The sequence below is a fragment of the Parasteatoda tepidariorum genome, chromosome 12 (assembly GCF_982258835.1).
Source record: "Parasteatoda tepidariorum strain Cologne lab strain chromosome 12, Ptep-v5.0, whole genome shotgun sequence".
Lineage (NCBI taxonomy): Eukaryota > Metazoa > Arthropoda > Arachnida > Araneae > Theridiidae > Parasteatoda > Parasteatoda tepidariorum.
This window is the reverse complement of record NC_141766.1, coordinates 25,674,034-25,698,546: the sequence shown is the minus strand read 5'-3', so window position 1 is coordinate 25,698,546 and position 24,513 is coordinate 25,674,034. Positions and strand designations below refer to the sequence as shown.

The 24,513-nt window shown below is 27.0% G+C and overlaps 1 long non-coding RNA gene across 3 annotated transcripts in view; it reads right to left on the bottom strand.

The window, feature by feature from the left end:
• LOC139427210 (uncharacterized) overlaps nucleotides 1-24,513 on the bottom strand; it is a 95,840-nt gene that overhangs the window by 46,481 nt on the left and 24,846 nt on the right. For all 3 annotated transcript variants that reach the window (XR_015430722.1, XR_015430721.1, XR_011638347.2), the window contains one exon: nucleotides 23,603-23,689. This is a non-coding gene — a long non-coding RNA (uncharacterized LOC139427210). The remainder of the gene's footprint in view (nucleotides 1-23,602; nucleotides 23,690-24,513) is intronic.

The window sequence follows — 24,513 nt, the reverse complement described above, 5'->3', positions numbered from 1 at the left end:
GTGATGAGATTAGCCCTCTCTGTCAAAGTTGTAAGGAAGTAAGTGGCTTCATAAGGTGGGCCCAGTTGATGCATATAAAATTTTGATTGTTTAAAGATAATGAGAGATCACTGTCAGTAAATGACTTTTTTCACAGTTAGAAGTTTAAAAAAATTTATTATTATTTGATTGCTTTGGTTACGTATGATAAATTAGCAATTTACCCTCCAAGATTTAAATCTTTGCTAAAAATTTTTTAGAAATGTACGTGCTATGCCCTAAACCATGGATTTTTTTTCGTCCAGTAAAGCTTGCAGCTAAAAGTTAACAGGGCAAACACTCAGAATGTTAAATACAATTTTATGTAACCTTTTCTGGAGAAATTTCGAACAGTAAATTTACGCAGAATCACAACAGCTTTCTCTCATTTTTGTGGTCATTTTCTTAAAGTAATAATGTTTAAAAAAATATGTTATTAACATGAATAATGCGCTCTCAATTATGCAATTTCGGCACTAACTGTTAGAGGCAATAACTGCTATACTACTACGAGCAGTTTAACTTTCAAAACTTTTCAATTCAAAGCAATAATCAAGTTTATTTAAAGAATCCCTACTGATGATTTTAACTTATACCCTTTTGCCAGGAAACACGTCTCTCTATCGATTTATCGATACTTGCCACTAATTCATTTTGTCATCCCCTTTTGAAACTCACCGCTTGACTTACATGGTGTGAGTCTCAATAGCTGGTAAAGAGCAATTGTAGATTGCATATTTGCAAGCACAAAACACTTTCTCCCAAGGGTCCACGGGCGTTGCTTTTAAATTAAGATATTCAAGAAGAATTAACTCAAGGACACTATTTTATATGCAAGACAGGAAAGCAAGATCTTGGAGATTTGGGGGTAGTAATTTCAGCATTGAATACTGAATCAGTTTAAATAAACCAGCACGATTAAAAGTAGTTGGAGCAAAAGCATTAAATGATTTGGTGCAATTAAGCTTGAAGGGGTATTTATTTAGCAGGCATGAATAAAAATTGCTTTCATTTGGTGAAAATGAAAGCATTACATAATAATTAAATATTCATAGCGACTAATTACTAGCAGATAAATATATTGTAAAATAATAACTATTTATTTTACTATGCTTCTATTCATTTAAGTTTTATTATGAATATCAAATTCACTACTTTAAGAACTTTAGAAATGTCGAAGTTTGGAGTTTCATTGAAAACGGTTTAAATTTGCACAATAATATTGGCATCTTTAAACACACGTTATACAACGCAAATTTGTAGAAACATTAATAAAGTATATAATTCTAAACTGTATCAGTACAAGTTGAACTATAGCATTGTTCAGTTTGTAAATTGAATATGTTTTCCACTGTTCAATTGAGCTAAAAGAAAAACTTTACTTTTTTCCTAGATAATTCCAGAAATACATTTTGAAAAAAAAAATATCCATAAACTCTCTATCATCTTTAGCTTGAAATTATTAACTATTTATTTAAAAAAATAAAATCTAAAATAACATTCAAGTCTTAAATAACTTTTTGTTTTTGTAGATTTTATCTTTTCATAATTTGTTTAGGGATAAAACTAAACTTATTATATCACATTTAATTTAGATATAACGAGAAATGTCACATTATAATTAATGAAATTTTCAATAAAGCTACAGCTAAGAATAAAGATTACTAACAAACGTTTTAGGCGAGAAAGGGTTCACTAAGATGAAAGTAACTTTTTTTAAATTTGAAATGATAAACCTTACCGAATCCAGTTTTTTCTATACTTATCGATCAATCAAGTTTAAAAATCAAATATGAATGTGGCAGAAATAGTTTAGGAGTATTCGGGTGGCAGATTCAGCTACAAAATCTATTCATATGCATAAGGAAAAAAACATACAATATAGAGCAATGATTGCGTTTCAAAATTTCTAAGTAACATAGCAAAAATAATATTTGTCAAAAAAATATTTTCATAGCAAAAATTAATTAAATATTAGAGCTAATACTACATCATTAAAAATATTTTCTTAGACATTGTAGATTTGGGAGGGCTATTTCTATTTATAGATCAATCAAGCGTAAAAGAGTATATGAGAAGTTAGACTTGTGAGAAAGAGGAGCGGCATAACTAGATTCGAGCAATACTACTACAAATAACAGCTTCTACAAGAAATCCTTTTCATAGACATGAAGAAAATAATAGAAGACATAGATCAATGAGTGTGCTCCAAAAATTAATAAATAGCAATAAGAGGCATTGAAAAACATAGTTTGTAAAAGCAAATATTCCATTATCCTTAATACGAAACTAATCAAACACTTGAGCCTTTTCTTGAGTCTGCTCGTTAGAATCGTGAGAAAGAGGAGCGGCATAACTAGATTCGAGCAATACTACTACAAATAACAGCATCTACAAGAAATCCTTTTCATAGACATGAAGAAAATAACAGAAGACATGTGTGTGATCTACAAATTAATAAATAGCAATAAGTGGCATTGTAAAACGTAGTTTGTAAAAACAAATATTACATTATCTTTAATATGAAACTAATAGCACTTGAGCCTTCTCTTGAACCTGCTCGTTTTACGTTGCAAATCGTTCATACAAGAAGTTAGATCTATTCGTTTATTTGAAAAGGATAAGCGGTATAAATAGATGCAATACTACGATAGATCACAAGACATCTACAGATTTCTTTTTCATAGACATGAAGAAAATACTGAGGACATAGACCAGTATGTATGCTCAAAGAATTAATAAGTAAATTTAAGTAGTATTGGAAAAATCATAATTTGAGAAAAAAAATGATTGCGAAACTGCTCAAACACTTAAACTTCTGCTTAAACTTGCTCGTTTTTCGCATAAAGTCAAAATATTAAAAAATTAAGCTATTCAACCACTTAAGCTTTTACCAAAACATTTTTTGATGCACAAAAAATATTCAATAAAGCATTCTTAAAGCATAATGGATTTCAGAAACTATATTTATTTTAAAATAAAATGGAAAGAAATAATGACACTAATGAACTAATTAAATGCCAAAAAAAATTAAAAACAAACATGTAACAATAAAAGAAGACAAATTAATCTATTTGAATTAAACTTAACTCAACTGATGCTAATCTAATCAGCAGAAACTTTAATTGTTTTTGAAAATGGCTATTAGCATCTACTTAAGCAAATTCGCTTTGCTTCTTTTATGTTTTAAGAACTAATTATATAAAACTATAAAAACATTGTGTAAATAAAATTTCATTCTTCAAAAGCCCCAGCACTAAATTACATCATTGGAAAAAGAGTTATCATATTTATCAAGCAAAATAGCCATGAAGTGTGGAAAATTCGAGAAAATAAAGTGGATGATCAGAATAAAGTAAAGAAAAGGTACACCTCGGGATAGAGTACCCTTTCTTTGTCCCTCAGATCGTCAAGCTTATCTCCGGTACGACTAGGAAGCCCCTGGCAGCAATTTCCGCCTAAATGTAATGTCTTTTTAAGTCAGTGGGAACTTATTACAAGTATAGTGTGATAGGATCGCTCCGTTCACACTTGCTCGACTAGGGCATTTTTTTCGTACCTTTTATTCGGTCATAACTCGTATTTGCTGCAGGGAACTGTTATCTTTGACTCTTTTCCTATGTTAAACATCTTTGAATCATACTCTGGCAGAATGACATAGAACTTTTCATTTATGGAAACAATTTCCTCTTCTGTAGCAGGATGGAAGGCATAAAAAGAGATTATTGCTTAGGTTCAACAGAGGGAATTTTAAAGTATCGAATGGCACTCATGCGTGATTTATGAATTTCTTAAGGCTTTTTATTAAGATTCTTACCTAGTTTATGAAAAAAAAAATTGAAGAACTAAACTATTTTAAAGAGTTTAATGTCGTAATGAAATTAATTCAAGGGCATAATGCAATTTATAGTATAAAAATATTAAGTTAGCATGGCATGGATGATTTTATGTTGACTTATCTATGGTAATCGATAATAATAGTAGTATCATTGTAATGCATATAAATAACTATGTAAGAAAGTCCTACACGATATTGGCTTATTACAGTTATTATACTAAAGCATTATCAAATATTGTTGCATTTCGAAAAAAAAATTAAGAGTATTAACGTTAGAAAGTTTGGTAATTTCTATATTGTTTGTGTGTATATTAAATAGACATAAAATAATATTGAAATATAATCATGCTAATTTAATAAAAACATATTATAAATTTAATCATCTGAATGTTATGGTATTTTAATCGATTTGATTAACGGAAATATTTGATTAAATGGAGCACTGATTTTTTTAATTATACTTATACATTAGTTTCGTAGATAACTGAGCTTCATTTTCTTTACAACTAATAATTGAAATTAATTTGAAATAGTATTGAAAGTATCAAATGGCACTCATGCATGATTTATGAATTTCTTAAGGCTTTTTATTAAGATTCTTACCTAGTTTGTAAAAAAAAATTGAAGAACTAAACTATTTTTAAGAATTTAATGTCGTAATAAAATTAATTCAAGGGCATAATGTAATGTATTGTATAAAAATATTAAGTTAGTATGACATGGATGATTTAATGTTGACTTATCTATGGTAATCGATAATAATATTAGTAACATTGTAATACATATAATTACTATGTAAGAAAACCCTACACTATATTGGTTTATTACAGTTATTGTACTAAAGCATGGTCAGATATTGTTGCAGTTCGAAAGAAAACTAAGAGTATTAACATTAGAAAGTTTGGTAATTCCTATATTGCTTGTGTGTATATTAAATAGACATAAAGTAATATTGAAATATAATCATGCTAATTTAATATAAAACATATTAAAGACTTGATCATTTGAATGCTATGGTATTTTACTCGATTTGATCAACGGAAATATTTGATAAAACGGAGCACTGATTTTTTTAATTATACTTATACATTAGTTTCTTAGATAATTGAGTTTCATTTTCTCTGCAAATAATAATTGAAATTAATTTGATGTCTTCCTTTTTATAGTCTTTTTTTGTAATAAAAATGAGGTACTTTTTACCTACTGATTTGTATTTTATACCCAAAACTACGTTAGGTTATGGGATAACTACTAAAATACATAAGGGGCCATTTTGGAAATTCCCGTCATTCGAGGTTTAAAGTTTTATCGATACGATTCTATAAGACTTACACATGAATAATTAAATAAGTACTTGAATTTAATGAAATTATTAAAATTCAGAAGCATCCAACACTTTTTTTAAGTTATATTTTGATTTACAGAGCAACAAGAAAAAGAGAGGCGCCAAATTGTCCACCTACGTCTTTCTAGTGTTAAAGCTTTAAATTATCTTTTGGAATTTTAGATAGTTTTATATTATGTATAATGTTGCTTAGAGAACTGAGAAGTTGTTGGCTCTAAATGACATTCCAAGAAAATGATTAAAATATTTTTGAAGCTTATACGCAACTATTTTTTATGGATGTTAAGTTTCTTCAGTTTCATTTTTTTTGGCAAATTTGTTTACAACTGTTGTAAATTTTTTGGCAAATAGATAATTTTTTTTTAATCACGAGCTCTCATTATCAACGTTTTGATATGTAGCTAAGAAGAAAATTTTTTATAGAAGTAGTGGATAATTTGTTGCAAAATATACTTGGAACATTCTCTTATGGCAAATACACTTAAAGAATCTCGCTTGGATTTTTCCACTGAGATAATCAAAATTTAATGATTTGGTAATTTGAATTAATGTTATGTAGATAAATTAATATAAGGATAAATTTATAAGATATAAGGATAAATTGTTGATAGTTATAAGGATAAAATATATTTTCTGTTTCAATCATGTTTTTGGGCTTTATCCTCTACTCTCTTAGCTCTAAACGCATTACTTTAAGTAAAACTTTTCAACATAAAAGTAATTTTCACAGAATACATATATTATTGATTAAAATGTAACTGTTCTGTTACTGCTTTCATTTATTTTTTTGCAAATAAATTTCACTTGTATTTAGAAAACTAGATTAAAACATTTCAGAAATTAATTTTTTATTGACAAAACATAAAATCTATAATTTTTCAAACATTGTAAATTGCATTGTATATTCTAGATTTTATTGCACAGTATTTAGATAAATATAAATTGCAAAATAATAATTTAAAATATTAGTATTTTAAAATATGCACCAAAAAAATTAAAAGGTTCCCTGCTGTTCGAAGTACATTCACCTAAAATAGATTGGAAACACAAGAATTTTTGTTAATCCATTTTATTTATAGATGTATCATAACATGAATATTTTGATTCAACATTTACAAAAAAAAACTTTTTATGTCCATTCAATGCACGATTCCATCCTCCAAATTAAAAATACCTTATTCCCAAAGCTACTACAGAATTCAATCTTTTATAAAGCGAAAAATATTTAGGATGTAGAAAGAATATATATTTGACTTTCTCCTTGATTTTCGCCGTCCAATACTTCCCCTAAGGATGGTGAACACAAAGACCTAAGGAACAGTGGAAAACTTTCTTATCGAAGAGAACCGCAGAGTCGCTCTGTTTGAACAGTTGCAGATGTGCCTCGGGAGCTAAAGCATCTCTGCCTTAGTTGTTGACACTGTCCTCTCCAAATTAAGCCTGAATACCATCAACCAGCACGAAGTCCAATGGTAAATAAATGCAATATACGTTGACGCCAATCAATGCCAGTCGCTTATTTCTTAGATGAAGATGAGCAATAAGGTTTTACAGAATAAACGTCCAAGTAATAAACTTTCCAGTTTCTCATAATTAAGGTTCTTATAAGCTTAAGGTTTACTTATAGTAGTGGATAAAATGTATATGGTAACTAAGAAAGATTATATTTCAGTGAGATTCCTATTTAGTATCTTTATGTATTATATTGGTAAATGTTTTTTTCCTGTATAAAAACAACTCATTAAAAAAAGATATTTATGAATTATTAATAGATTTTAACAATTTAGATAGAGAATATTATCTACAAATGTCATATTTCTTTTAAGAAGAAACAGATCCCTCCAGAATCTTTGTTTTTCAGAATATTTTAATTTATAAACCTTTAAAGAAACTTTTTTACTTGTTTTAATATGAATTTATTTAGAACAAAAAATTAATTTTTTTTAAAATAAAACTTAAATAATATCTATAAGCTTCTCTCGTTGCAAAGAACTACAGACCAGAAATTATTTTGAGCAAAATTGTGTTTTTTAACAGTGTTAGACTCTATCAAACAAAGCTATTCAACTTTTAAATTTCAATTTTATTTTCAGATACTTTTTCAGATTACATGGTAACTCTCCTTGCTAGTATAATTATTTTTCTAACATAATTATTTTACTAGCATAATTTAATTAATTGTATAATTAAATTACTTGTATCAAAGCACAAAATTGTTCTGAACTGTTGCGGATGTGCCTAAAAGCATCTCTGCCTTAGTTGCTGACGCTGTCCTCTCCAATTTAAGCCTGAGTACCGACAAGAAGTACGCAGTACAATGGTAAATAAATAGTATATACGTTGACTCCAATAAATGCCAAATACTTCTTTCTTAGATGAAAAAGAGCAATAGGTTTTACAGAATAAAAGTCCAAGTAATAAACTTTCCAGTTTATCATCTTTAAATTTCTTATAAGGTTTCTAACTTTCGTTTATAGTTGTGGATAAAAGGAATATGGTTGATAGAAAGAATCAATTCATTGAATCTAGTATTTTTATGCTTTATGTTTTTTTTTTGCTTCTTGTATAAAAACAACACTTTGTTATTGAAATCGTATTTATGGATTCTAAATGGATGTCAATAACTTAATTAGAGATAAATACCTGCAAATGCCAGATTTCTTCAAGAAGAAAATCATTCACGAATTATTTTTCCTCTAAATACTTTTATTTCATAAACCTAATCAAAAGCTTTTATTTTTTTAAGTGTTTGATATTTATTTATTTAGAAAAAAGTCTTTTTTAAGACGAAAACTTTATCAATGTCTGTATGTACGCTTGTGCCGTTTCAAAACACTGTAAGTAAAAAAGTATTTTTTTTTCTTTGCAAAACTGTATTTTTAAACAGTGTTAGCCGCTTGAAATTAAGATTATACAACTTTTGAACTTCAATTTTATTTTCAGATAATTTTTCATATGGCACCATTACTTTTCTTACTAGTATGAATAGTTAAGATAAAAAGGTAGATTCGATATTATTGTGTAAATGCTGCGGCGCAGATGGGATGCCGGTTGTTCTTTTATATATATATTTATATTTTCTGAAGCTTTAATTACAAGTAAAAATATATGGTATGTTTTTATTTTCTTAATTTAAAAAAAAAAATCAATTTGCAGATACTAAAATTTCTGTTAGATTGTCGGACTCATATTTGTTCTAAAATATAAAATCCGAAAGAAGTAGTTTTTTTCTTCATTTATATTAGAAAAAAATTAAAATTTAATTTTATAAATTAAAAAAAAAAACTCTGAATTACGGTTTCTCTTGAATCTAAATAACAGCTGATAACTTTCAATTTGAAAATCTATTTTGAAGTTTGCAGTGTTTCGAAAATTTTACCTTTAACGCAAAAAGAGACACCAGTTTCTAATGCTGTATTTCATAAAAAGGAAAAAAAAAACTATTAAAATGCTTAATATAATATTTTTCACTTCTTTTTGACTTAAATTAATATAATTTAATGAAAAATCTATGAAAAGGATGTTTTATTGAAATTCTGCACCTTGGTATATGCTCCGAGCCAACATCTCGTGAAATTTGATAAATTTATCTCAAGTACATTTAAAATAGAATTTGGGTTCGGGCGCACAAGTGGGTCGTTTTTTAAATAATCTGCGCAAACTACTTATAAAAAACCGTGTGGAGGCTTTCTGATGCAGGAGGTGATGGCCAAGCTCTTAACCATCATACAGAACGGTCAGATTATTACGAGTCTTTATTTCGATCGCCTAGTTTTTCTTAAACTTCCGTCATTCAGTTGAGCATTTCCCACAATGCACTACGATGAGGTAGCGAGTTGAGGAAACATTTTCTTCATATATTTGAGAGTTCGCTTTTCTTCGCAATCACGTGATTTCGTGATGAAATTATTCTAAATCGTATCCTAACGACATACAACCCAAGAATTGTTAAATCGTCAAAAGTGTTTTATATAGTGAGAATATGGATACATTTAAGTTCAGTTTCGTATTTTTTGTTTCTTCACTGGAAGAAATTCATCCATAAAAATACAAACAATGTCAAGCAGAAGTAAATCACAGCTAATATTTGAAAATAAATAAATGAAAATAATAAATAAATAAGTCAAGAATAGAGCTAATTATTAAACATTAAGACAATCTTTGATTGAAGAAATGAAGACTAAAACGAAACAGACCATCTCGTGCCGTCCGAAATTAAATCTTAGAACCAAGCGTCTCGAATTAGCATCATCTTAGTACAATAAAGTAAAGGCGACTTACGAAAGCGTTGAAAATGATAACTTTATTGCCAACCATGAGTATAATAACCTTCAGCACGCATATCAAAATAGTGGCGAATGCACATATATATATTTTTTTTTTCATTTTTTGCCATTACAAATAACACGCAATGTCGTGCAGTTCTAAGTAGGTATATAAAAGAATTCCAAAATTTCATATTAATAAAGCACTTGTTCTTTTATTAAAATACTTTCATAAAAGGCAGAGACAAATGAAATTGCTTCAATATGTTTTTTTTTCACTAATATTTTAAATAACTATGCTTTATTTGATATTAACATGTATATTATTCAGTTTAAATGAGAAGTCTAGAAGGAGAGTGGCTTTAAAATGCAGAAAATTAAATTTTTATCATTCACAAATTAGTCATAAATATTCATTATTATTACATCAATGGAGAAGTAAATGGAAACCGAAGAGAAACTTTATTAGTGACAAACCATTGTCTAACAATTGGATTCAAAATTATAAAAATTAGTCAATTTTTTTTAAATATTTAATGCATTGCAATATTTTGAAGTATTTCAAGTAACTATCCTTTATTTAACATTAACATATATATTGTTCATTGTGAATATTTCTCTTCGGTAGAGAGTGGCTTTAAAATATGCAATAACTACGTCTGAATATATTTATAAAATTAAATTTTTATCATGCGCTAAGTCATAAATATTCCTATTATTTGTTTTCCTTACTTGAATAGAGAATCAAAAGCAAACGAAAAAGAGACTTCATTAGCAAAAACCCCTTGTCTAAAAATCGGATTCAAAATAATAAAAATTACAAATTTTTTTATATTGCATCTCAAAAATTTGAAAACGATTTTATGTTACTTCACACTATTTAAATGTGTTTTCAACGTCTACTTAATCTACCATTTTATTGATTACCACTGTTTAAGCAATTTAAGAGATTAAATAATAAAATATATTGTTTTTAAATAGCGCTGTTTTATGACAATTAAGTACTGTAATACTTTAAGATCTTTACTATACTAAAGAGCTTATACCTATCAGAAATATTTCATGTTGTTTATTTACAATTTCATTTGTAAAAAGTTTAAATTCAATTCAGTTGTTTTTTTTATTAAAATACTTTTGTAAAAGGTAGTGAGAAATTAAATTGCCTTAATATGTTTTCTACTTATATTTTAAATTATTATGCTTAGTTGAACATTAAAATTTATATTATTTATTGCAAATATTTCTCCTGGGTAAGGAGTGGCTGAAAAATATACAAGAATTACAGTTATGAAAATAAATTTTTTATTATCTATTGCTTAATCATAAATATTCCTATTATTTTTTTATTCTTATATGAATGAAATTCTTATATGAATGAATATTCTTATATCAGAAATATTTCATGTTGTTTATTTACAATTTTATTTGTAAAAAGTTTAAATTCAATTCACTTGTTTTTTTTATTAAAATACTTTTGAAAAAGGTAGTGACAAATTAAATTGCCTTAATATGTTTTCTACTTATATTTTAAATTACTATGCTTAGTTGAACATTAAAATTTATATTATTTATTGTAAATATTTCTCCTGGGTAAGGAGTGGCTGAAAAATATACAAGAATTACAGTTATGAAAATAAATTTGTTATTATCTATTGCTTAATCATAAATATTCCTATTATTTTTTTATTCTTATATGAATGAAGAAGAAAATTTAAACAAAAAAGGAACTTCATTAGTGACTAACCATTCGCTAACAATTGGATAGAAAATAATAAAAATTAGTCGGTTTTTTTTAAACACTTAATGCATTTCAAAACTTTGATAGCATTTTTTATGGTACTTCAAGCTAGTGAAAAGTATTTTCAACTCCTCTTATACTTAATCGACCACTTTATTTATTTTCATTGTCTTGATCAATTTGAGAAATAAAACAGTAAAAAGTATTGTTGTTTAATGATGATGTTTTATGTCTCTTAAGGTTTGTAAGATATTTAGTATGAATAAGGATTTACAACTACTTAACACGTTTCATGTTGTTTATTTATACTTTTATTTGTAAAATGTTCAAAGAAAATTTTGTTTTGTTTACATGTTTTTTCCTCAAAACCTCAAAAATTGCTCATTTCAGAACATTACATTACAACCTTGCTTGAGCTTTTTGTTTCAATTTAGCATCAATTTGTTGCCTAGTTTTTTCGGCAAACGGATTTTTCCTTGATACACTTATTTAAAAGTCTTAAAGTAAATTTAAAAAAAAACTCATACATTTATTCATTTCGATTTGCCTTAAGAAAAACTGTACAATTTATTTCAATAGTTATTATATTTTTTTACAGCAAAGAAGATGGATTATGCAGATGTTATGGGATTATATTTCATTGAGGAAAACAAGCTCTAGTAAGATAAGCAACGTAACTGATAAAATATCCACATTCAGTCTACTTAAAAAAAAAACAATGATATTTTATTGTTACGGCAAAACTTTTGAAATTACCTATATAAGAATGAAAACAAATTATGTCATTTATAATTAATTATATCTAGTTATCTAGGTAAATATTATTTAAGAACAGGGCTCAAAAGTGTATGTTACCTGAAATATGCCCGTTACTTGTTACCGTAAAATCAATTTTCTCCGTAAATGTTTATTAAAAAAAACCTGGTATACCATAATTTTTACTCTAATACTTACAGTAAGCAAATAGAAATGAAATAAGAATTAGAGTAAAAAAATAAAGATTACTGCAAAAAATAAAGATTACTGTAAAAATTAAGGTATAAAATTTTGTGGTAAAAAGGGATTTTACACTGTAAAAATTTACAGGGAAATAAACTGTTAGCTGTAAAGCTATTTATTTCGCAGAAAGGAGCCAGTATTTAAATAATTCATTATTTTAACAACAAACTGTGTTGTTTTAACCAAAAAAAAGCATTATAAAGCATCCATGTCAGCGAGAAATTTCACTAGTTCAAGTGACGAGACGAGAGCAGAATTCGTACGGCTAGTCGGTGCTGGGATTCGATCTTGGGTATTCTCATTGAGATGCGAACACGCTATCCCTTGAGTAGACAGCTCTAGTCTAGCCACTGCCTATATCTTAAAAATATTACTTATTGAAATCAAATTTAAGCATAGGATCTTTTATAACTATAGTCATATAATTTTCCGTTCTTACAATCCTTATAAAAATGTCTGGCTGCTTTACTTACCAAAAAATTATATCTAAAGACAGATAATAATCAGGTAGAATATTTACTTGATAAGAAAGTCGAATCATAACTTTATTTCTACTGTGTTCAATAAATTTAAAATAAATGCTGAAAAGTAAAATCACTCAAAGAAAGTAACTTTAAAATTACTTGGAAAAAAGGAAAAGTTATTTTATGGCAAGCGAAAACCAGAATGTGATTTGACGGTTTAAATCTGTTTATGGTTAGGGTGAAAAACAGGGAAAAACCGTTTTGTAAACAAAACAGCTTTAAATTGTCAAATACAAGCTGGAAGTCCTTAACTATAAAAACGGGATTTTTTTTTACATTTCATGAATGTCGACCAAAAAACAGAAGAAACAATTTTTTCTAACCTTTTTATTTTGTTTTCTGTAAAATTTGCAGTTATTTTTTACAATGTGTTACCTTGTTCTCTATACAAAAATGATTTTGCGATGTAGTAGTGAGATGTAAATAAGAATATCAATTATAGACAAATACTTTTTCTATCAATTTAAACTTCAATTTTCGAAAAATATATCTATTAAAGACAAATACTTAATACTTTTTTACTAGTAAAATACAAAATTTCGATTTATGTTTTCATTAAATGTGTAAATGAATTATAACACTGTTGTTAATTTTTTGACACATTGGAAATAGGTTTATCCATTTGTTTTCATTAATTTGTACATGGAAGACTTGTATATGTGTATTTAAATAAATTAATAATTTGTATTCGGGCAAGGAGAGTAAAAAAATAAGATGCATTAAGCCTTGTTCGATGCATCTTCGATAATATTTTTTTTTAAATCAGATAAGTGTAAAAATGTAGCAGTTACGATAGCACCATTTTTTGATGTCTAATAAACAGCAAGGGCAATTTTTCCACTCTTGTCTGCATATGATTTGAACAAATGGAAAAAAATGCTGATCTATAAAATTATGTTTATTAAATATTTTGCATTCAAACTTTTTAATTAACACTGAAGTATTTCACAAATTACAATGTTTAATTAATGAGAATAAGCATTAACTTTATTGACTATTACTATTTATATAGCATTTACTATTTTTAGCACTTAATTTGATATAAAATTCATATATGTTAATATCATAAAATTTATAGGCGCGCAGAAAAAAGTTTGCAAAGAAACCGAAGAACTCAGTGCAAACTGTTATGTTATTAAGATTTCAAAAGTAAAAAAAAAAGTTAGGACAAGCTTGTTTTAATGCACTATTTTCGTTGATATTAAAAAAAACGGAAGTATAGAATTTTCATATTTCTAACTTGAATTGCATCTCATTTAAAAAACATTCTCCAAAAACTGCCATTTATTTAAATCACTCTTTTTCCAGTATGATGGAGACACTGAATAAAATCTCATTTTATATTCGAAGAAACCGTTTTTTATTTTCGCCTAGAAACTTAAGCTTATCTCGGAAAAATAGAGTATTTTTAAACATGTAGAAAAGTCCCAATGAAATAATTGCTTTTGAATGGGTGATGCGGACATTTTAAACCCACCTCTTTTAGAGTCCATTGTTCTTTTTAAAGTTCGAAGAAATAAAATTCAAATATACCTAATGACATAAAGAAAATTAAATTTAAGTCAATTTTTGTATTTTTAAGACTTATCACTGATATATTATGAGCGGTGATACTTGGTACTTTTAAGCATAACGCTGCTATAATTGTTTCGTTTCCGAAGCCCTATCAAACTTTAATATCCAAATAATGAGACTCTTTTTTTCTACTTTTTAAAATGGAGCGTTCAAGATAACTCTTTCTCCCTCTCTTTTCAGTGTATTTATCAAGGAGAAGAAAAAAAACTGAAACCAGGAAAAAAATGAAATGAACTTTCTTGTTCTGTTAAGCTAGACCACATGTATAGATATCATCTCAAGCATGGGGTTCTCAAGATCTCCTTTATTTTTACAATTTTGATAAAAAATATTTTTGATATGAAAAAATTACCGTGTTTTACATGACAGATTTTAAATTTTTCGAATTTAGTATGATATAAATAAGCATTGAGGTTTACTAACTATATACAATACCAAATAAAAAATACACTAAAATTTAACTCATTAAGATTTTTTTTATTTAGATTAAAAGATGTTTTTTAAAGACAAAATTGTTTTTTTAGCAAAAATTTAATATTATTTTAAAAAATTTCTCAGCTGCATTTCCCATATTCAAACAAGAATTAGAATTCCAACGTTTCGAAATATTTTCTGAAAATAATGCGATTTTGTTTTTAATAGCCAATTTTTTAACAGTCAGGCATATTTGATATATTTGTCATTATTAAAATTTCAAAGTTATTTTCTTATGTAAAACTTTTAGACCTGTACTGTTTTTTTTATTTTTGGAAAAGAAAATTCCCTTGAAATTGTGCAAAATTTCAATTTATTTCATTTCAATTTTAGGGTCAATTTTCAGGTCACATCAAATGTATATTCCACATATCTTTATTTTTTTTCAGATACTTCTTATTAGAAGGTATCTATTGAAATATATATCAGTGAAGTTCTTCTTTAGTACAAATTGATTTTGATGGTCAAAATATAAAAAATTAGCTTTATTTCGAAATTTTTTGCTTAACCTTCGATCTCCGAGCAGATTCATTATAAGTATGTTGTCTTAATAGTAATTGTATGAATAGTAGAATATAAAATAACCAATAACGTGGATTAATCAATTCACAAAAAAGCATGGCCACGTGAAAAAAGATGTTTATTTTCCTTGGAATTTCAGAGAATCTTCAGGTCTGATCGTCAGAAAATTTTAAATAAAAGTTTTTTTCTTTGCAGAAATGAAACAACTAAACGTTTCTAGCATTTTTACACAATTAATATACCCTGAAATTTTACTAAAATCTAAAAAACGTATAGAGCCTAATACGTATTCTACTCTGCCTGATTTGCCCGATTTTTTTCAAACGATTGGTTTTTAAGCACTATAAAATTCTTACAGATTCGGAATTTTGTGTAAAACTTCTTTGTTAAATATTAGGAACAGCTCAATTGTTTTCAAAATAAATGACTTTTTCAAATTCAAGAGCTCGAAATATCCCAGAAAAGTTTTATTTGATATCAAAACCTTCAGTTTCATTTGATGTAATTTCTTTGTAAGTGGTATCCCTGTATACGTTTTTGCACATGAGTTAGCGGTTTATGCAAAAATATGATTACGGCTAGTCAAAATGTAATTTTCAACGTGCGTGACTAGCCAGAGAATTTTATAAATTCATTATAGAATAGTGAGCATTTCACAACTTGGTGGAGTATGTTTAACATGAAAGCAACAACAACGAGCTTCATTTAAATACTAAAAGTATTTGATTTACGCAATAATCAAAAACATCTTAGGTAATTTTAAACTATTCGATATGCCAAAAAAATAAGAATAATTTTTCCCTTGAATACAGTAGAGAAAGAAAAATAAAGTGGAAAATATGAGCAACGTCTATTTCAATGAAGTTTCCAAACAAACAACCATCAAACACGAAACAAAGCGTGAGGAACTCCTTAACCCTATTCATTATAAATTTTTATCTCAAATAAGATATAAAGGAAAGTTTCAAAAGTTCTCGAAAATTTGAAGAATCAGAAATTTATCAGTGAAAAATAAGTTTTCAGCTTTTATTTGTTTATGCGAAATTTACATTTAATGATACTTCATGAGTTACTGAATAAATTATAATAATTAATGATTTAACTAATCATCTCTTTAATAAAACTTTTAGTATATTCAAGTTTTCTTTTTCTTTTGACAAAGTTAAAAGTTTACAAGTTATTTTCAATAAGCTATTTTCAGAAACAAAATGTAAGTGGATAATTGAAAGATTTGTTAAGTTTTATTAAAAGCTTATTAAAGGTAAGGAGGTTGAAACTTTGAATAAATAAAATATAGTTAATAAGTATTACTGAAATGGTTTCTTATACCTTAAATGAGATTAATAGAATTCAAAATAATATGTTGCATTTGCTGTTCTATTTACACTGTAAGAAATGGATACTTAAACATCGAGAAACTTTCTCTGTTTTTGACGAAACCATTTCCTGCTTATACGAATTTTTAGTCAAAGTAACGAAACAACTATCGTCAATTCTAAAAGGTAAAGAATTCCATCAAAATTAACGAAATGTTTCGTCACTATATTTCCATATAGATATAGATTTATTCCGGTCGAAAATGCACAATTATAAACCAATCATTACAAACATGATATCATGAAATGATGTAGACTCAATGTCAAGAACAGAAAAATGTGCACATAGAAACATATTAAGATTTTAAAAAAGTGGGCAAGGACTGGGAGACTTTTGGTCTGCAGGGAAAAGACTAAATGCGTTATTATGGACAGAGAAAATGAATCTACCGCGAGTGCAGTAAATACTGAACATGGTTATGAGAGAGTGACAAAATTTGATTAATACTGAAAAAGGAATTAAACCCAGAAATGAAGGCTGACTGGCAGCTGGGAAGAAATGTTACTTTTTGATGCATAAGTAGTTTAAATCTTTCGAGAAAATTGAAACTACAATTATCTAAAAAAATATTTCGGCCCATAGTCACATAAGCAGCAAGATTCTCAGGAAAATATATGGGCCAATCAAGGATCTAAATTTGGAGAAATAAGTAATTTAGAGTTAAGCAAACTATATAAAGAAGAATACATAGTAAATTTAATAAAACCATAAAGAATACAATAGTTCGGACATCTGGAGCGAATGAGGGAAGAGAGAGTAACAAAGAAAATCTATAAAGGAAAACTAAAAGGAAAGAGAAAGGTCGGATGCTCTAGAAAAAGATGTCTTGATGAGGAAGAAATAGAGATGAAAAGAATGAAAATCTTAAATTGGAGGATAAAGTCCAAGGACTAGAAAAAGTGGTGCTGAGTAGTAAAGGAGGACAAGGATCTTCCTGGACTGTACAGCTGAGGAGTATATAAGTATTTCCTCTCTAAAAAATACCTGAAGTATCTAACTTTTCTAATTGTCATTTTATCGTGGGCGCCATATAACTGGATCAATATCATAACACAAGAAGTCAGACAAAACAGAGAGACAAAATACATGGAGATCGAAGAGGGATTTGAATCAGGGATCTTCTAGTACAGTACAACCATATAAGCTAGTCGGCTTACTTCGTCACTTTATTTCGATCGTCCAATTTTTCATTTCAGTTTTGTAATTTTACTCAACTAATCTCCCATAATGTACTTCAACCAGGGTTTATGTAGAGGAAACATTTTCGTCATATACTTCAAAGTTCGCGTTTTGTCACAAATCCTGTGATTTCGTGACAAAATTACTCTGCAAATTAACGAAATATAGTTTAAGGGTAGCAGAATCGTCAAAAGTAAGAGTTTTATTTTTGAGAGTGTGGAGAAATTCTTATCATGTTCATTCTAAGACTGTGTGATAAATTGAAACGTTAGATAAATTAAAAGTTGATATTCTAAGATAAACCGAAAACAACTTTAAATCCTCTGGAAAATATTGGAATGAGTTAATCCTAGTAACCATAGTCCAAATGTTTATTTCAACATTTCACTATGATAAAATAATTTGATACATAAATTGGACGTGATAACAATTGATTCGAACTAGGATAATCGCAGAAAAGTTTTAAATATGAATGAATACTCTTATAATATACCTGTATATGAATCCTTAATATAGCATAAACTTATCGACTAGAGCATATATTTATAGATAAGCATATAGGGGAGAGTCGGGTAGCCCCGTTCACTTAAGTAGTAGTGCTTATATTTCTGTATAATAATGAGTAATAATCAATATTTTTGTATGTTTTTATTGTTTTATCATCTAATTAAATAATGCAAAAAGAATGAACCAAAAAAATAATAGTTTAACTTAAAAAATAGAAATTTAAAAAACATGTTTTTCAGCTCTTTTCAAAATGTGTCGGGTAGCCCCGCCCAGTTACAAAAATTATGTTTTTTGATTGTTTTTTCAGATGTAAATGAAAATGACCAATGTACCGATAATAGGTTAACCTCGTTTATCATTTTTATCACAAAATTATTTTGTTTATTACATATTTATATACTTTTAATGAATTCTATCATTTAATAACAATAATTTTTATAACAACAATATTTGTTGTTAAAAATGCATATAACATTCAAATTTGAAGCAATAAAATAATAATCTTTGCAACCGTTCATTTATCGACGAAATAAAATTGGTCGTTGATACCCGACGTTCATGTGAGCGGGGCTACCCGAAATCAAATATTTGTTTTTGTAAATTTGTAATTACTCGAACAATTTTTCACATATAGACTTCTTTCTTTGTGCAAATTAAACTTAAGACAACATACTTTAATGCTGTATGTATAGAAAAAATTATTTTTTTAGTATTCAAATGAAGTTTAATCGAAACATTCAACCAATTTTTCTTAATTTCATGACTACTGTACTCAGCATATTTTCAAAACTATTGTTTATCGTGTTAACAGCTGCATAAATACTTTAAACTTTGAAAATAATCTTTTTTTTTTAATATAACAATTAATGTCCCATGGCTCATTGACTTGAAAAAATATTCTATACATATGAAATTGACAGTGGGCGGGGGTACCCGCTGGGCGGGGCTACCCGACTCTCCCCTATTCATAAACCAAATTTCTGAAAAAGATATTAATAATTATTATTATTATTTGCAATTTGGGAAAGCTAAATATTTGTATCGCAAACCTTTCTAACGTCGTAGCTATACAAGCATTATACTTAATGACTGATTATTCGCGATAATTTGTTTGTTTAATTCTATACTTCTATAGTATATTTTGAAAATAATTCTGAAAAACAACTTTTGGAATCAAATTTATCGGACCATAAATATATTTGAGTTTACATTCATCATTTTGTATGAATTAAGTATTGAACAATAATATCGTTTCGGTGCATTTGTTATTTGTTATCAAGTTTTTTTTAAATCAAAAATGAATTAACTCCCGTTTGCAACAACCTTTCATTGTCGGATCAAAAATGAATCGAAATTGATTGAAAAAAAATGAATGGGTTTCTAAGACTAACAATCCAAACCTTCCAAAATACGGTAAAAATTAGTTCCTAGCTCTTTGTGAACACCAAAATGCTTGGTAATTTTTGCTGAAGTGAGTGCTTTAATAATGATTTTGATAAAATTAAGAATGAAATGTGGTTTGATAAGTGCAAAATTCGTTAAATTTATCAAGAAAACATAGAGCGTGTAATTTTCAGTTTCGTATTTTTTTCTAAATGTGTGGTAATAAAAATTATAATTTTGAAAACCAAAAATTTTAACACACCGTCGCCGAGCGGAAAATTACCAAATAAATGGTTCAAATTCTTAACTTTGTTTTATGAACGAGAATTATGTGTTTTTTGCCAGAAACTTCATTATAGTGCGGTAATTTTACCAGATATATTTTCTACGTGCATTAAATTACAAAATAATTTTAATCTTGAAAAACAGCGTGAATATGAATAATATCTAAGTAAATATTTACCAAAAAAAACTGTTAGAATATATATTTATTCGCTTTGATATAAATAAATAAGTTTAAAGCAAAATTTTTCAAGCATTTTATAAATTAAATCTTAAATTTTGTAAAAATTACATCATTCAACATTACTTGCTTGCCAGATATATTGAAATATAAATTTTTCTATTTAATTTTACTTTTCGAAATTTAATTTTTCCTTTTGTAAATTTAACTTTTTTGTAAAAAAATCTCCTTCACTGTGTGCGTATTTAAAAAATATTTTATCTTCTATAAGGTAAGAAAAAGCAGATTTTTCGAAAAAAATCTGAATACCAACTAAGTAAAATAAGCTATGCCCTAAAACGCCTCGCTTAACTTTACTTTTTGATTAGGGTGCACTAAAAGCAATTTTAAACTTGGTTTAACTTTCGCAAAAAGTTTTTGAATAAAAAGTGGAGGTAATTATCATAACCCATTAAAGTTTCCATTACTGTAAATTAGAATTCCTTATTTTCAAATTAGTACTAGGAAGCGCTAGACAAAAGAACAGAAGCTGTAAATTATAGTTATGAGACGGTTGTTGTTATAATTGAAAGCGCTTTTGCGTTGGCGGTAATGGCTGGTACTTTAGAAGTGATAGGTTTCCCTTGATTCTTCTGTTTCTTTTATAGCGATCATTATATTAATTGTCTTTCCATTTCTAAGCAGAAATATTACTGTTTGGATCTTGTAGCTAAATATGTTATACATATGGTTACAATCTCTTTTACCGACAAAGCAATGTAAAATGTATGCTCTTTTTTTCGTCATTAGAAAGAAATATGATTTATTTTCTTGTAAATAAAAAGAAATATTGATATAGTATGGAAATTTTATGAATATAAAATGTTGTAACATATAGTATTTTAATTTAAAATAGGAGTAGTCCAATTTTTATGTATTTCAAATTGTTTGTGTTCAATAATAACTGCTAATGAAACCTTTTCAGAATCTTTGAAAGAGTAAGGTAAAAGAATAAAATTCACATTATTATAATAGCTATTATATAAAGGAAGAATACAAGAAAAAAGAACTTTCAAATAACCACACACTATTATCAAGGTCAGAAAAGAGAAGTCAAGAATGCTTAAAATTTAGAAAGAAGCTTAAAAGCAATATCTTAGCAAAGACAACCACATTTGATAATTTCAAGTAAAACAAACAGCTTTTTGATTATTTCAAGCACTCTTTTATACTGATTAGTCACTAAGTCCTTTTATATGCTATTGATAAAAATTTTTGTGACTTGAATTTTTAAATTTTACATTAAAATGAAAACGGCGAAAAAATTCGTGTAAAATTACCGTGATGTATGGTAATGAAATTTCTGAAAAAAAAATAGTTCTGGTTGATAAAACTAAAATATAAGGCACTTAAACCATTAGTTTGGTAATTTTTCCGTTCATATGATAACCGTTTACCGAAAATGCTCTTTTTGAAATTCTAGTTCTTATTACAACACGTTTAGCATAAAGTACAAAACTGTAAAGTAAATTTTTCCAAATAAATAGTTTTATGTCATACCCTAAGGTATCATTATAAAATTACTAAATTTTAATCCATTTTCAAAATTTTATCGCATATTTTAAAACATATTTAATTTTTAATTTTACCAAAATGCTTTGGTAAAAATAACGGAGTTTTTTGGTGTTCTCGTATACCCGGAAACTTAGTAAATGTTACCATATTTAGATAGTTTTTCTAATACTTATTTTTTCAGTGTACTTAGCCAATTTTCTAAGACATGAAGATTCTAAAAATAAATATTATGGTATGGATTGGTATTATTAAATATTATAATACCATTCATAAATATTTCAGAATTACCATGTGTACACGCCTATGTTAGTTTTAACTTAAAGTCCACATGAATAACTTTTATATAGGGAATTGGGAAAATTTATCAAAAGCTCAAAATTGTACAGACAAAATTTGAAAGGAAAAGTATGGTTTATTTATGTTACTAGCAATATGTTTTATGTTGCTAGAATATAAAAGAATCCAATTGTTCATTACTTAATTAATTTCTTTATTTAATTTTTATAAATAGGTAGATTGATTGAAGCACGAATTAAAAAAAACAAAACAATATTCCTTCTCATTCTGTGGTAATGAAGGCTTAAAGCTACCGAACCCGTCTGTCAGGTCCCTTTAGCTCATGTTGTCTTCTTAACGTCAATTTTTTGCCTTTTCTTTCAAATCGTCAATTATTTTGCAACAATTGGAACCCCACTTTTATTATATACTAAAAAAATAATGATTTTATTAATTTAAAATTAATTTTGAGTTTTTCTTATGACATTCTTTGCATTTTTCATGAAAAAACTGCATTTTAATGATTTCAGCAAATGCCAGCACAAATGAACAAATGTGTTCAAATTTGTATTGCTATATGTATCCTTGGGCATAAATTTTATATTTAAGAAAAAAAGAAATTATTCGTAAAATATTATGGTGCTATGATATCTTGTTTACTACATCCTTCCACGTTTCTACGTGTACTATATAGAAATGTATGTAATAAATGTAATCGATGTTGCATATTTTCAACACTTTGAGCCAATACAGACTAAAGGAGAAAATATAAATTTGTATTCAGATTAGATAAAATTATGAAATTAATTTATATTTTTGAATTATTTTTTGTAAAAAAAAATTTTTTATTAAAGAAATGAATTGCAAAAAATGTGTTAGCTACAAGCTGCTTTTATTATTCATACTAAAAAAATAAATCATTATGTAAACTCGGTAATTTATCAATATTTATTTTATCCTTTATAAGGACTCGAGAAATAGTCTTCCTGACAACTTCATAAATTTTGTATGAGCTGATGGGTTGACATGAAATATTCTCTGTGGTAGATAGATCGTGGGTAATAATCCCCTTGACCTCGGGTTAAAAATAGGAGGTTTTCGTTGTTTTCCTCTCCATGTAATGCCAAATGCGGCTAGTTCCATCCAAAAGTCCTCCGCTAAAGACTAGTCTGACCCAAACGCTTGATCTAGAAGTTCCTTGTTCTTTCGGGTAGGGTTCAAAATTAAAGGACTACGGGGTTGAAAATTCATAGTCGCTAACTCAGAATTGCGTCTGCTATTCGATACCGGTTAAAAAACAAAATCAAGCTCAATGGGAAACTATTTTCAAACCTTTGATTTGTGCGGTCATCCGCTGTAAGCTTTGGAAAATAGTAAACAAAACTAGTAATGAAGGACTTAAGTTTCCACTTGCGTAACTATAAAGGTAAACATAGGGCCAAGAATAGAGGCTTATATTCCGTAGCTATTGTCGCGCCTCTACATTATAAGTTCATTTATTTCATCATTACTCATACAGTTTGCTTGTAGTTATAAACACAACATTTAAAAATTCTGATACTTACAAACAAAGAAGATGAAATTTGCTGCCATTTCTTTACAGAAGGTTAATTTTTGAAAATTCCTTACTCTTATTCCCTCCATAAAATGGCCTTAAAAATTAAATCAATTTTATATGATAAGCTATATGAATTTCTCTTTATATATATATATAATATATATTTAAGAAATATATTTCAATATATTTCTCTTTATATATATATATATATATATATATATATATATATATATATATATATATATATATATATATATATATATATATATATATATATATATATATATATATATATATATATATATATATATATATATATATATATATATATATATATATATAGATATAGATATAGATATATATATATATCATAAATATATAAAATCATCATTTCTCTTCATAAGTCAAGTCCAAAATTATAGTAAAAATACATTCGTCGAAAAAAGTAAACCTATTACGGATAAATTAAAATTACTCCTTCTTCATACAGTACAAATAAAAAAAGTGTCAATTTAATTGCTTAAATAAATGCAAAAACCTTAATTATTAATACTTTTACTTAAATTAAATAGTTTAATCTTTGATATCTCCTTCAAATTTTTAAGATGACATTTTCTATGCAGAGAACTTGTATACTTTACAATATCTCACGAGAGTCTTTTCCTTCAAATGTTTAAAGGAAATATGGAAAAATTAAATTATTTTTAATTATTAAAATGAGTTCAAAATCATAATTATTAACACTTTCAGTCTCTATACATGTCATTTTAATTCAATTCCATGAATAGCTAACACTTTTATTTCTCCTTTTAACTTTCAAAATTTTTTTTTCTAAACCAGAACTTTTTCCATCTCACGATATCTCTCGAGAGTGGTTGTCTTTGCCTAAAGCCTTGCTTGTTTAAAAGAAATATATGT